Source organism: Anas platyrhynchos, chromosome 7 (assembly GCF_047663525.1).
Source record: "Anas platyrhynchos isolate ZD024472 breed Pekin duck chromosome 7, IASCAAS_PekinDuck_T2T, whole genome shotgun sequence".
NCBI classification, from domain to species: domain Eukaryota; kingdom Metazoa; phylum Chordata; class Aves; order Anseriformes; family Anatidae; genus Anas; species Anas platyrhynchos.
Genome location: NC_092593.1, coordinates 6,679,659 through 6,693,668, shown reverse-complemented (window position 1 = coordinate 6,693,668; position 14,010 = coordinate 6,679,659). Strand labels below are relative to the sequence as shown.

Genomic DNA, 14,010 nt, shown 5'->3' with positions numbered 1-14,010 from the left:
AGGCAAAAGACTTCAATTTGGAGGCCCAATTTATGAGTCTAACTTTAGCCAAGCAGTCTTGACAGACCTGGCCTCTGCCTTTAATGTTATTAGTATTCTGGAGGGTCTATTGACGATTTCATGCCAAATCAATTTTGGCACATTACAGTGATTTGTCTGAAATCCAGCAAAAGAGCTCTCCTAATAATTCAGCTCTCAGACTATGCGATGCTGCTGGGAAGGTAATGTGTGTCTGCATAGGTGCCCTCAATCTGCTCTAAAACATTTCAGAAAGATTTTACTGGAATTTAAAGCATTTTAACACTTACACTTTCTTTTAAGGCTTTGACATTCATTTTAACTCTGAGTACTTTGTAGTTTGCTTCAAGGTAATTTTTAAAATAAATTAATTAATTAAATTTAAAAAAAAAAAAGAAAAAAGGAAAATTACCTATAAGAAAAAGGTGTTTCATCTTGAACTTAAAATTTTCAAGCTATGTCCTTTAGATGTAGCTCTAGTTGTGTGTACAACACAACAAATGCACATTACACTGTCAAAAAGTACATTAGCAAAGTAGACTTGAACCATTTGGTGTTAGCAAGGCAAAACATTTATCTTTCCACCAGAGCAATGATGGTGCACAGATAAGACAGGGATGATGTAGCTTATCTACATAGTTACATGTAACTCTTTTGTGGAGTATGTATCATCTCCTTCCAAAATATTCTAACCTTTTACCCTAAATCTGGATTTATATGTGACAACCCAAACCTCTTTCATTAGTAAATTATACATCTCTGAGATGAAGGATAATATTAACCTTTTTCAAGGCTGTGAAAAGAAGAAATATAGTTTCTCCCACCTTTGTGCTTTGGGTGAGGTGGGTTCACAGGTCTAGTAAAAACTGACAGTTGGGAATACTAAAAAGCATAAAGTTTAGCTGCTGTCTGGGTTTGATGCATATATTCTTAGCAGTCACTGATTTTATTTGTTGAAGGATATCAGATACTTCAGTTAGCAAAGAAACAGCCAGTGATGCTAAATAGCTCGAAACAGGAACCAACCATCACCCGAACTGCCAGCTCATTTAAATGAGCATAAATTGCAGTGTGGGGACAGAGCTGTCCAGGGTCCATCCAAAACAGTGCCACCCAAAGCTAGCCATAAAGCAAAAAGGGAAATAAGCATTTCTGCCTCTTTGCATGATTCATCCCCACCATGGGGTTTACCATCCATCCCTCTCTACAGGTGTGAGGGCCCCAGGTCCAGCTGATGGCCTTGGGTCTGTCAAACCCCAGCCAGCTGCACAAGATATCCACCAGGTGCAGGGGAAGCCACCTGCCTCCCTCGCCTCGCTGGGTGCTGGGCATGCACCAGGCAGCAGAAACACCTCACCAAGGAACATAGAATTTAACCCCCAGAGCCTCCAGCACGGTGTGAGGCTCTTCTGGTAACAGATCCTGAATGTAAACGTGTGTTACAGAAATAAATGCTGTATAGGGGTAAAAATAAATATCTTTCACCCAGCTTTATGTTATGCAGGATGGTCAAGGAGACCTTTGCAAGAGGACTAAAGATAATGTCCCAGAAATGAAAAACACATTTTTCTTGCCCTAGGTAAATATTACTGATATGCATGGTCGACTTTTACACTTCTGGCATATTGCTTCGATCTTTTCTTTCCCACCATGTGAACAAATGTTTGTTTGCTTCAAGTTCAGGACAGGCTTTCCAGGGCAAAATCCATCCAGATGGTCACCAGACAAAAGGAGGACTTGCAGATTTCTCCAAACACTTTTTTTTAAACCAAATAAATTGTTTTCTACAGTGCTCTTCACTGATGATGCCTTCTCTGCTTTTGCTCACGACGTTGATGGAATAAGCTGCTTTTGTTGATTAAAGCTCTTGAATCCTATAGGCAGTTTAAATCCTATCAAAAGGTTCATCTTTTCAGATGTTCTTTTTAAGTTCTTTAACTATATTTTCTGAATTCTCCTTACTATTTCAATCCCCATAGCTAAGCCTTTCACACTATCTTTATTAGTTCCTGGAAATGACACAAGCGCCATACACAGTACATATTCAAATTAATATCTGTTATTGTTATACATGTATCGCACATGGTTACCCAAAATCACACTCTTTATGTACTGCACTTGTACTAGATGTGTAGATAGATGTTTGATGAATGTTACATAAATTATTCCCAGTTTTATTTCTTAAAAAAAAAAAAAATCACCCAAGCCTTTAACCCCAAAATTTCAGCTTCCATGCTCTATATTGTTTAAAATACTGCATTTTTGTCAAGCCTGATGTTATTTCCTCTTGTTACACAAAGAATCACTTCCATGGATACTGGTGATGCTCAATTTGCTGCAGGCTTACTTCTCTTGGAAACTACACACTGCTTTTATTCAGAAGCAAAACATACAGGTGAGATCTACCACGCAGTGCACGAGCAAAGTATTGATCCCTCTAAAAAAGGGAAATTCTCAGCTGTTATTAGCCCAAATTTACTGTTTAAAAAAGGAGGGTCTTCATCACAACCCACTTCTGTGTTCTCAATCGTTATGCACAGCACCCTGTTGTAGGGAGCTTTGTAACCCACACCAGGGTGTTGCAGAGCAGAGGATGGGCTGAGGGATGATGGAGGAGTTTTGCCTTCTGTAGCATCCCCATAGTATCTTCCATAGCTGTTTGTACAGGGATGGAGCTGTGAACGTGCCCAGGAGGGCAAACAGCAAGCACAGCATCCCACAAATGGCAGAGCATCATGGATGGGACAAGTGTGAGGGTGGAGGTGGGCTGTCAGTGTACAAGAGTTGATGTATGCTGAAATGTGCAGAAAGAGAAACTCCATCCCTGGGGACATCCTTGGAGAAAACAAGAGCAAGCCAGCACAGCAATGTGGTAGGTGGATCAAAGAAGCTGAAGCTGATGGATGTGGTGTGCTTGTGGCAGTGAAACAGGGGCAGGAAATATCAGATAGATGTTCTTAAAGTTCTGCTGCTAATTATTGCATGGGTCATGTTATTTATGACTAGAAAAGCCTCTTTGACAATGGTTTTCTCTTCACACCCTATTCAGTAATTAGCATGCATTACTATATCAAACATCAAGCACGGCATCGCTAGTTGGTCAAGGGAAGTGATTGTCCTGCTCTACTCTGCACTGGTGCAGCCTCACCTCGAGTACTGTGTGCAGTTCTGGGCACCACAATACAAAAAGGATGTAAAACTGTTGGAGAGTGTCCAGAGGAGGGCTACAAAGATGGTGAAGGGCCTAGAAGGGAAGACACACAAGGAGTGGCTGAGGGCACTGGGCTGGTTCAGCCTGGAAAAAAGAAGACTGAGGGGAGACCTCTTCGTGGTCTACAGCTTCCTCATGAACCTCTGTGGTGCCAGGAGTTGGACTCAATGATCCTTATGGGACCCTTCCAACTCAGGATATTCTATGATTCTCTAATATCATACCTATAGTCTGCTGCAGGCTCAAAAGTATCCTATGCCTCAGGTGCTGTTTTCTGCCTTTGCTTTTGTTACTACACCCTTGTAAGTCTTCAAAAGGGAAACGAAGTTATCCTATTCAGAAAAAAACACCATCCAGAAGAAACTTTGGTTGTTTTTAGGGCCTGAATTCTCATTGAAACCAAAGGTGGGTATAGAATCATAGATTATCCTGAGTTGGAATGGTCCCCTAAGGATCACTGAGTCCAACTCCTGGCACCACACAGGTCTACCCAAAAATTCAGACCTTGTACACATGTGTACAGAAGCTCCCCCAGCCAGCCAATCTTCTTCCCATGACCTGCCAGGAAACAGCAACGTGGGCATGTAACCAAATCACAGCCCAGACCTTCAGCCCAGTCCTTGACCTGAATCGTGAGTGAGGATCCGGATCCTGGCATTTATACGTGATAGCTTATATGCAGTGGAAGTAAATAGTGTGGTCAGAGGTCGTGGGACCAGATTTTGAAAAGTCCTACATAAGGAAGACATCTCAGAAAAGCAGATTTAAATAACATTAATGCCAAGAAAAGTAATTCTGATTGCTATATTCTTTATCTGTCGTGACTAGACAGATGAAAATCTATGATAGCAATTTTGCCTTTAAGGTCATTTTCTTTTCTTTCATTTATTTATCTATCTATTTATTTATTTATTTTAACAGGCTCTGTACTAACTTTCCTCACAGAATGACTAACAGAAATATGACCCTTGTGCACCTTTTGTAGTTAATTCATTAGGTCAACTCTAACCACTAAGCCCCTTGTCAGGTTATTTCTAGTAGTGATAAGGAGCAATTGACCTTAAAATACCAAAGCCAGGTAGAGGAGCTATTTCCACAAGGTCTCTTGGCTCCACCATTGTTAAGTGAAATCTGCCAGGTGTGGATCATTTGATCTTTGCTATATAGGAAGCTTTGCTATGAGGAGTTAGGGGGAGTTTGCTCCCTAGGGGAGTCTGAGTCTTGGATTATCTAGGATTTTTTTAATTATTATTATTTTTTTTAAGTCTACCTCTTCCTCACAAAGGGGAGTAGAGGGGAAAGCACTGATCTGTTCTATTTAGTCATCAGCGGTAGGACCCAGGGGAATGGTGTCAGCCTGAGGCAGGGGAGGCTTAGGCTAGACATCAAGAAGAGGTTCTTCACTGAGAGGGTTGTCATACACTGGAACAGAGCTGAGGTGGGGGAGGTTTAGGCTAGGTTTAAATTGCTGAAGTTTAAGAGGTGGTTGGGCTGTGCACTTAGTCACATGGTATGAATTTTTGGGTAGACCTGTGTGATGCCAGGAGTTGGTCTCAATGATCCTTATGGGTCCCTTCCAACTTGGGATATTCTATGATTCTATGGTTTTTTTTAGTTAGCTATAGAAAAATCACGTTTCTTTTGGTATGATTAATACTGTCTTTGTAATTTCTTGAGATTATCTTCCTCAGAGCCAGACTTTAATGTGCTGAAAAATGTGAAATATTTACATAGCTATTATATTTCACTTGGCTGACATGCTTGGTACAATATGCTACATATGGCTTATATGTAAGTAAGAAGCAGCAGGTGCCCATGAGGATGAGCTGGATCCAGAACCCATTCAGCTGGGGACTGGTCAGCATCAAGGCAACTAAAGTACTTGAAACACACAGCTTCAAATTCCTGCTCCATCACTGCGTGTAACCTTGAGGAGCAAAAAAAGCCTTTCTCTGCTACAATTAAATGGGGCAAATATGCTTTCCCACTTTATGTAGTCCTGAGAAGGGATTCCTGAAAGCTGCTGAGGTGCTCAGATCCTATGGTAACAGAGGCAGTATAGGTACAAAAGATTGATAGTCTTTCCATTAACTTTGGATGAGACCTTATAGGCATTGTGCATTTTTTGCGATGTTCAAAGTAAGCAATTATCATTACTTCCATCTGTTCTTCCTCTGCCTGTGTCCTTTAAGAGTTATGGCAAAGGCTGACAAGGCAGAAAGGCTGTATGACTCCGAAATAAAGAAAATGAACCCTCCTACCAAAGTATGTCTGGAAGAGTATAACATGTTCCCAGAACTGTGTTACCCGGTGAGCAAAAAATATATATAGATAGTATCCAGCCTGAATTTTCTTGCATATTATTTTGTGAACCATCATGATGAGTATATTTGGGACTTAATGGCACCTCCCTACTAGAATGTTTAGCCAGCAGCATGAATAATTTTTAAAAAAATTAAACTACTATTGACTAGTGGCATGTTTTAGTTTGCAAAACTTTTATTTTACAGTCTTCCAGGCCTCGGTCAGAAACAGACAGTGTCATTGTCTGTTTGGGAAGAATTATACAAAAGACTTGCTACAGTATATATACTGTATACAGTATAGAAAGCTAATATACATGTATACTGTTGTATATACAGTATATATAACTATAGAAAGTTATATATATGTGTATATATATGTATATACAGAATCACAGAATTTCTAGGTTGGAAGATATATGTATATACATATGTATATATATATGTATATACAGTATAGAAAGTTAATCTCACAGAACGATCATTTCTGACTAGAGAAATATTGCAATGCCTGGAGATGTGGTAAAGAGCTTATGGACTCACCTGAGAGTGGACGCCTAGCTGTGGGCTTTGTATGAGCTCAGCTGCAGCAGAACCTGGAGTAGCATCCTTACATGAGAAGAGGTAAGGCGGATTGATAATAAGATACTGGCATAATCTCTGAAAAGATTAAAAAAAAAATTGATAACTTTAAAATTTGTCTTAATCATCAGAATTCACATAAACATTGCCCCTTCCTTAAATTCTGTTTAGTTGGTGCCAAATATCCTGCTAAACCTTCTTCCTAAATCTATAGTCATAAGTGCTGAAGAAAATAAAGGTTGTTGCCTATATTAGTTGTTCTGCTTGCAAGAAGGTTTATAAAATGTTTTGGCATGTTTTAAATGCAGACCCATTGGTAACACTACAGTCAGAGTCTTGGAAATATGGTTGATACTTAGAAATAAATTCACATTCACTGCTTATGAACCTAGACAATGATTATCTTTATACTGCATTCTCAGCAAGCTTTGGGATCACTTGGGTTTCAGAGGAAAACACCTCCAGAAAGTGTCCTGGGAAGGCTGTCAAAGCAGCACTTGCAGCTGGTGCAAAGGAGGTAGTGAGATGATGACAGAGGAGTTACTCATTCTTTGTCAGAGGTTCCATGGCTCCTTTTGGGAAGTGGACAGCTGCTTTTCCAGATCTACACAGCAGAAAATCATTGCTGGTGTAAAGGCAGGTGAGAGGCAGGGGCCTCAGGAGAGCTTTGTAAACCTGGAGCAGCACTGGTTGGGCACTTCAGTGGTCTTCTGTTGTGAAAGCAGGTGAGATCAGAGAGAAATGGTTCATATTGCTTCCAGAGCAATATAAATTCAGTGAATTCAGGGGTCTGTGAGATGGTCCTTCCTGTTCTTAACCTGGCAGTGAGGAGGAACAAGGTCAGGCACCCAATGCTTCCAAAGGACCAGGTACCCCCATGGTTGGCTTTCAAATTGTTTTCAGTCTTGCAGGCCCTAGCCTTTGAGGGACAGTGCTGCTGGCTGCCTGGATCATTATCAGGAGAGAAACAAATAGAAATTTGCACCTGATCATGTAAGGCTGCTCTTAAGTCCCTGGTGCTCTCTTTGCTCAACAAGTGTGTGCACAACACACTGGTGCTCATGGGAGGACAGATTTCTTGGGGGAGACCTTTATTTCTGTTGCAAATGTTCAGTTTTAGCTTCCCAATGCACCCGTTGGCAGCCAAAGTGTTAAAACTCTATATTCAGTACTAGCAAATGTGGTTAAGAGAGAAATGTCCATTTGAAAATGTATTTCCACTATGTGGGATAGGGCCGTGTGTCTAGAATGTTATTGAGGTTAATTAGAAAAATTATCTCATCAGAACAAAAAAATCAGGTGAGCGGAGTCTTTCTGCCTGAGACACTCTAATCTCTCCCAGCTCAGTTTCAAGAGCAACCATGATCCATCAAAGTCATTCCCCCATGCAGTCCCTTGAGGATATCTGAAGTTTAGCCAAGTGTGGCAGGACTTGCATCGCACCTGCAGTATTCATGAGAAGGGGTGTATAAACAGCTTCCTCCAGTGGTGTGCAACAGAAAACATAAATCCGTGTGCTTACATACTGTTGTCCCTATTTGAGAAGATCCTTATATATTCTTTTTCTCTGTTTGTGAACACCTCCCCTGAGTTAAAAAGAAGTAATGGCCATTCTCTGTCTCATTTGCCATTCGATTGTTCACGCTCAATATTTGCTTGCATTCTTTTTAAATATTTTTCCTCTAATAAAATAAGACCCATAGACAGGCAATACAGTCGATAACAGGTGCATGTCTGTCAGAGTGGCTTTCAAAAGGAAAGCATAATGATAGCACGGCATCTCTTGCCTGTGTTTCACCCCACCAGATTTTGTTTGCTTTTCTCAAGGTGGTGGTCACTGACACACACACATTGCCAGTTGTTCTGGCCATTGATTTTGAAATGTTTATCATCTCTTTCAGCAATTTTTTTTTTTTTTTTTTTTGTCAAAAAGCATGATTCATTGCTCAGCTCTCATGCAAATAGGGTGCTATTCAGGAAAGGCTGTAACAGAAGCCAGATGCTGCTGTTTCCATCTATAATGATATTTCTCACATTTTCCTTCAGGGGGACTTTGCTGTCTCCAGTTCCCAGTCCTCTCTCTCACCATTCACAGGGCTCGTCCCTTTGACTTCAGCATTAGGAGGGAGAGCAAGATTTAGCTCAAGGCTTCTCCTCCACTAGAAATAAGCTGTAAATTGTTGGCTGTTTTGTTCTCACCTTTGCTTTCTTGAGAGTTGCCCTGTGCAGCAGGTCCAGCCCTGCGCCCACCCCTGTGTTTGGGGTGCATGTACAGCTCCCCGTGCCAGCCTAGCAGTGAGAAGCAACAAAGCTGTCAGCTCTGAGATCTATTTTTATATGTATCACCATAAATAAAATGGAAAATCACTGCTGCAGCTCTCTCTCTTCCTCCCTTTATCAGTCGTTGTCCTTTCTGCTGCTGCAATACAAAACAAGCAGGAAAGAAAACAAATTAAATTACTCTGCGGTGCGTGGAAAGAAAATGCCATTTAGCCCAGAATCCCCACTGGAGCTGCCAGGCTGCAACAGGGAGAAGAAAAGTCTCATGTTGCCACTGCTGTTAGGTGGTTGCTGCCTCTCCTGGTCAGGCAGGGTGGGAGGCATGACCTCGGCCCACTGCTCTAGGGCATGAGCTGCTAGTGCAGGGAGCTGCATTTTTTCAGTACATCCCTGCAAATCACTGCACTCATCCGCCTGTGGCTAGGAAGAATCACCCACGGCTCCATTGAAGGGTTGGGCTCTGCCCCAGGTGTAGGGAGAGAGGACCTAGGGACCTCTCAGAGGGGGTGAAGTGTTGGGTGTCTGCGTGCTATGTCACTGCTGGCTTCCGCCCTCAGCACTGCTACCTCTGTAAGGCAGGCACTTTATATATTAGATATAAACACTGCATGTAGAGGAGGAATATTTACATGCAGCTTTGCAGCGGAGTCTTCATCACTAGGACAAGGATATTGCACGGCTTAACCTGAACTCTTATCCACATGTAAACCAGAGCAGTCAGAGGTCCATATAAATTGACCAAGAAATTCACTGGAGTAATACATCAATTACTTCAATCAATAAGCTTGCATACCTGTCTAAGATTACTTTCCTGTGTGTGTGCATGCTTCTTGCTCTTCAGATCACCAGCTGGACACAACACACGGGCTGGAACCCATCAGGGCTGGGGCAGCAGCACAGGCAGCTGCAGGTGCTCTCGGGCAGCACTTCACCAAGTTCTTTGGCATCTTACCTCACACGCTGCACAGATTGACTCCTGAAATATGTTTTAAAACCCCATTTTCTTCCCAGTTCACAATTAGAAGCCCTCTTCTCTGTTGTAATGTGTTTATTTGGTTCTGTGCTGATTTGCAGCGTCCCTAATGAGCAGTTAATAAGATGTCAATTAATCATACAAATGGGGAGAAGTAGATATTCTGCTGATTGCGCTACCTGGAGCTAAGATTTGAGACTTCACACAGTTAGCAGTCTCTTATTTGGTTATTTTTTCTTTTCTAATGATTTCCATGAGTTTCTGCTTATGGTATTAAAGATAAATGGATGCTCAGGCTCTTCACTGCATCATAGTCCTACCGGTCCCAAAGCGACTCATGTCTGACAAGAAGTATTTCACATTAGGTACAAAGAAATATGCCCATGTGTAATGGGTTCATTTCCCTTAGAAATTAGGAGCCCATCTGCACAAATGCTGCCCAGATGGCTGCATGTGTCTGCAAACCCAGCTTTCCTAAGAAACACCGGGCTTCGTGGGGCTGCACAAAATGGTTCAAAAGGGATCATTTTGGGTCAGATATTACGCTGACAGACACGAGGTTTTTGCAGAGTCCATCCCCCAGGTACAGTCCTGCTTAGCCAAGCCATGAAGTTAGTTTAGGAACATGTTTAAGATTTCTGGACAAGACTCCCAGACTCAATACTCACATGGCCAATGGTGCTTGGCAAGAAATGAGCCTAGGCTAGGAGCAGTGCTGTGGTTTCTGTTCAGGTCATCACCAAATAATCACAAGAAATATTATGCCTGTTAAACCCCAGTATTCCTTCATCCTCAGGCAGAGGGGATGTCTGTAATGAGGAGGTCCCTGGGCAGGCACCGGGCAGGGCTCCTGCACCACCGGATCCCTCAGCATGGGGACCATGCAGCCTGTGTACGTCCTTTCCCTTCTTCTCCATTGGGAACTTCCCCTCACCTAATTTGATTTTGCTGTTCTGTGTTTTCATGAATATACTCATTGATTTTTTATTTTACTTTTTTTTTTCCTGGCAAATAAAACCCAGTGATTATTTGAAAGGCTGCAAAGGCATCTGGGGAGTTTCTCTTGCGCTGTTATGATTTAGGCTTGAAATTGCTTAATTGCTGTTTCCTGTACTACTCATTTTCAGCTCCCTAATGACTGTAACAATTCGTTGCCTATTATTCCCAATGACAGGGCAGTGTTTTGTGTGCAAGCTTCAACAAGACATTTTAAAATCTCTTTCCTATAAGCGGCAGAGGGATCCAGCCTTTCGTCCTGCCTCACTCCTTGGTCCTGCTGTCCATGAACAATTCCCACTTAGGATGTGAACGGTCCCTGGCATGAATTCATTTGGATAACATCCAAATACCACTAAGGATGCTCAAAGTTTTCCTGTCACGTATTTCTTTTAATTTAAATGATTAATTATTGATGGAATTTTATTGGCTTTCTGAGAGGAATTATAGCAATTATAATATCATAGAATATCTTGAGTTGGAAGGGACACGTAAGGATCATCAAGTCCAACTCCTGGCACCACACATATAACTAATATATAACAATCTTGAGTTAAAAATGTATAGATAGCAAAACAAGGACAACAGATATGGAAATGCAGTGTATTATTGATGTGAATAAGTGAGAGCAGAGGAAAAATATAACAGGCATGAATTAACTCATGCTTACTCTGGGCTAAATTAGAAGGTAGTCCCCAGAAGTTAATGCTGACTGAGCTGAAGAACCAAATCCAGGCTGTGTTCTTACCTTTTAAGCAGTACTTAACCTTGGGACAAATGCCCTCCCACATGATACAGATAAAGCAAGGTCTGTCTTCAAGTCCAATTAGTGCTGCAGATTTGGGAGTATTTATTAGTGTAATGAGAAAGTAACTCATGGATCACCTAAATATTAAATAATTTTAATAAGCATTAAATAATTTTCCTAGTGGAGGCAAACATATGTTTTCTCCATCCATTTTCTTCTGCCTTAGCTTTCAAATACCCAGTTCTGTATTTTAACATTGAAAGATGAGGAAAAATAGCCTGTTGTGGACCCCTCTTTGCTATCTTGAGTTTCCAAATGCATAAATGTTGATCTACTACACACAAACTAGTTTTATTTTAGGAAGGATTCAAAGCTATCTCTTCTGGCTATGGAGCTTCTAGAGTTGGTTGGGATTCCTCATGATTCTTAGCTCTTTTGTATTGGTAGGCACTTTAAAATAACATCAATCAAATGCAAGTTAAACTTTTACAATCAAGTCGGTTTGATGAATTTATTTGCAAATGTGAATAATAATAATTTTTAACTGAATTTCTAATACTGGTTATTTGGGAGAAGCAGCATTTGAAAGAAGTTATTATTACAACAAACCAAGCTTATGAATGGAGTGATGCTTGATGTGGTATGAGCTCTCTGGAAGCATATGGCACCCTTTCTGTAAGACGACAGGCGGTAGTCAGTGTTGAGGAGGAGACTCCTCTCAGTTGCAAGTGCTAACGGAGGGCTCTCGGCATATGTTCCTGCAAGGAATTTGCATGTCGTTTAAAAAGCCAAATGCTAATGATGCCTTCATAAATTCTCTTTTTTCCTGCCTCTAATGGAGTCATTTCAAGCTTCTGACACCTGAGATTATTGCTTGATCACAGTACCTTCCAGGAGCTGATGACAGTAATGGTCACTGATGTTTCTTCATCATATGAAGACAAAGCAGGGTTTGATATATCTGGTGTGCAACAAGCACAGCTTCAGTGAGGATTCAAGGCTTCCTTCAGAGGTCTGACCTCTGGCTGATTTTCAATGAGCAACAAATATTCTGTTATTTAGTACTTCATTTACTATGTTTATTAATTTTGCCTATTTAAACTCATTTTTGAAAATCATCTGCATGATCCTGCTTTTCAGGACTAAAAGTCTGAATCTACTGGGCAAAGTCCCAGTGACTTGAACCCAGAGGGCTCTGAGCTTGTTCATAGTAGGTGCGTGGTCTCAAAGGTCCCATCCCATGTAGGTGATCCCATATCAGCTCTCCTGAAAGCCTATGGGCTATCTGAGAGGGTCAGGTACTAGTTCCAGCCCTCATCTCAGATCTGAGGGTATGCCTCTGGGGCACTGCTGTAAATTTTACCCCTTACCTATGACTTGAGCACCCAGCTGTTGTACAGGTTGCTCAGCATTTTGCTCTGCATTCATGCAAAGGTGGTGATTAAACCTTGAACAACTAATGGTAAAAACATGGCTGGGAAAAATGCCTATTTTTGTCCAAGTTTATTCGGAACATTTACAGTTTACTCACTTACTTTGATGTAGTGCATTTGGTCAAAATACCCACCAAGCACTTTTTGTTGTGTTTGAGGCATGTTTTTAGAATTAGCTTAGACAAGGTGCATTACCCTTGAATTATCTGTGTGAGCTAAAGCAAAGCAGATGCAGGAAGAATGTGATTATCTTGGTAATGTTTGTGAAACAGATGCGAGCGCTAGCAGTAGAATAAAGCACCCTTCTATGTTATTAATGTTGTTGCCACTAGGTTAATAATACACTGCACATCCACCACCTCTGTACTCAGTCTACTGGGCAGATATATGAAAAAATACTGTTAGGAAAAGGTCATATCAGAAATGTCTGTTTAAAATAAGGTTTACCCCTTGAAACACTGAACAGATTTTGCTTTCTGACTCCTAAAGCATCACATCACACAGGTGGGAAAAAATTGACAATCACATTTCTGATCACCTCCCCTTCTTTTTCTATTTATTTTCCCTCAATGTGACATATTCTAAATGGACAAAAATAAGCATGCACTGCATGACAAGACCAGAAATGATATAGGCTCCTTTTTCTACAAGACTTTAGCTATTTTTCACAAGTTCCCCACAGTTTTGGTGATGGTTGTGCCCACATGAAGGGAGAGGAGGCACATGGATGCTCACACTTGCCTGGGGGCAGCTGGGATGGATGAGAGTGGCTAAATTGTCTCTGTGGTGGGTAACTTGTTCTGCCTGAGGGTGGTGAGGAGGTAGGTGCTTTCTAATGCCAATTGAAACCCACACATTTTTCTGCAAAGGGTCTGGAAGTGGCCAGTGGATGCTCTAGGCTGGTGTTAGCACATCCTTCTTCCTCTCCTCAACAGGGATAGCTCACTCTGTCCAGCTCAGGGACTGTTGCTCCATCACAAGTAGCCTATAGGAGAAAACCCCCAAATAACCTGCTGCAGTACATCATCTGCCCCAGGATTTGGCTCATTCAGATAGGGCCAAATCTCCTCTTAGCAGCCCTTGCTTTTGTCCTTCATTATGGTGCCATGCTATGGAGCACTGCCACCGTCATTTGTGAATATGTAAGTGAAGGAAAAAAACCTTCTTCCTTTTCTGCCACTGGAAATAATCAAAATGGATGGGGAATCCATAGCTGTGCAAGACACTCAGTCATATCTGACACAAAGTTACGTGAGATGAACCAGGAAAGTAAGGACTCAGGCACCTTCACACTTGGCCCTAAATAGGCTGGCATCTGTGGGTGTCATTTTCTAGGCATGACTCCTTCACAGATTTAAATCCCTGGTTAAAAAAAAAAAAAAAAAGAATCCATAAAGACGTCACGCATTTGCCTACTAAAGAAAACTGGCAAAGGAAAGATAAAAAGCATATATATTCCTTTCACT

General features: G+C 41.4%; 1 long non-coding RNA gene across 1 annotated transcript; it reads left to right on the top strand.

Moving 5' to 3' along the window:
- The first annotated feature begins 4,501 nt into the window (after positions 1 to 4,501).
- On the top strand, positions 4,502 to 6,709 carry LOC140002887 (uncharacterized). Its single transcript, XR_011810511.1, has 3 exons — positions 4,502 to 4,578; positions 6,028 to 6,156; positions 6,537 to 6,709. It is a non-coding gene; the product is annotated as an uncharacterized lncRNA (long non-coding RNA).
- Positions 6,710 to 14,010: the final 7,301 nt, after the last annotated feature.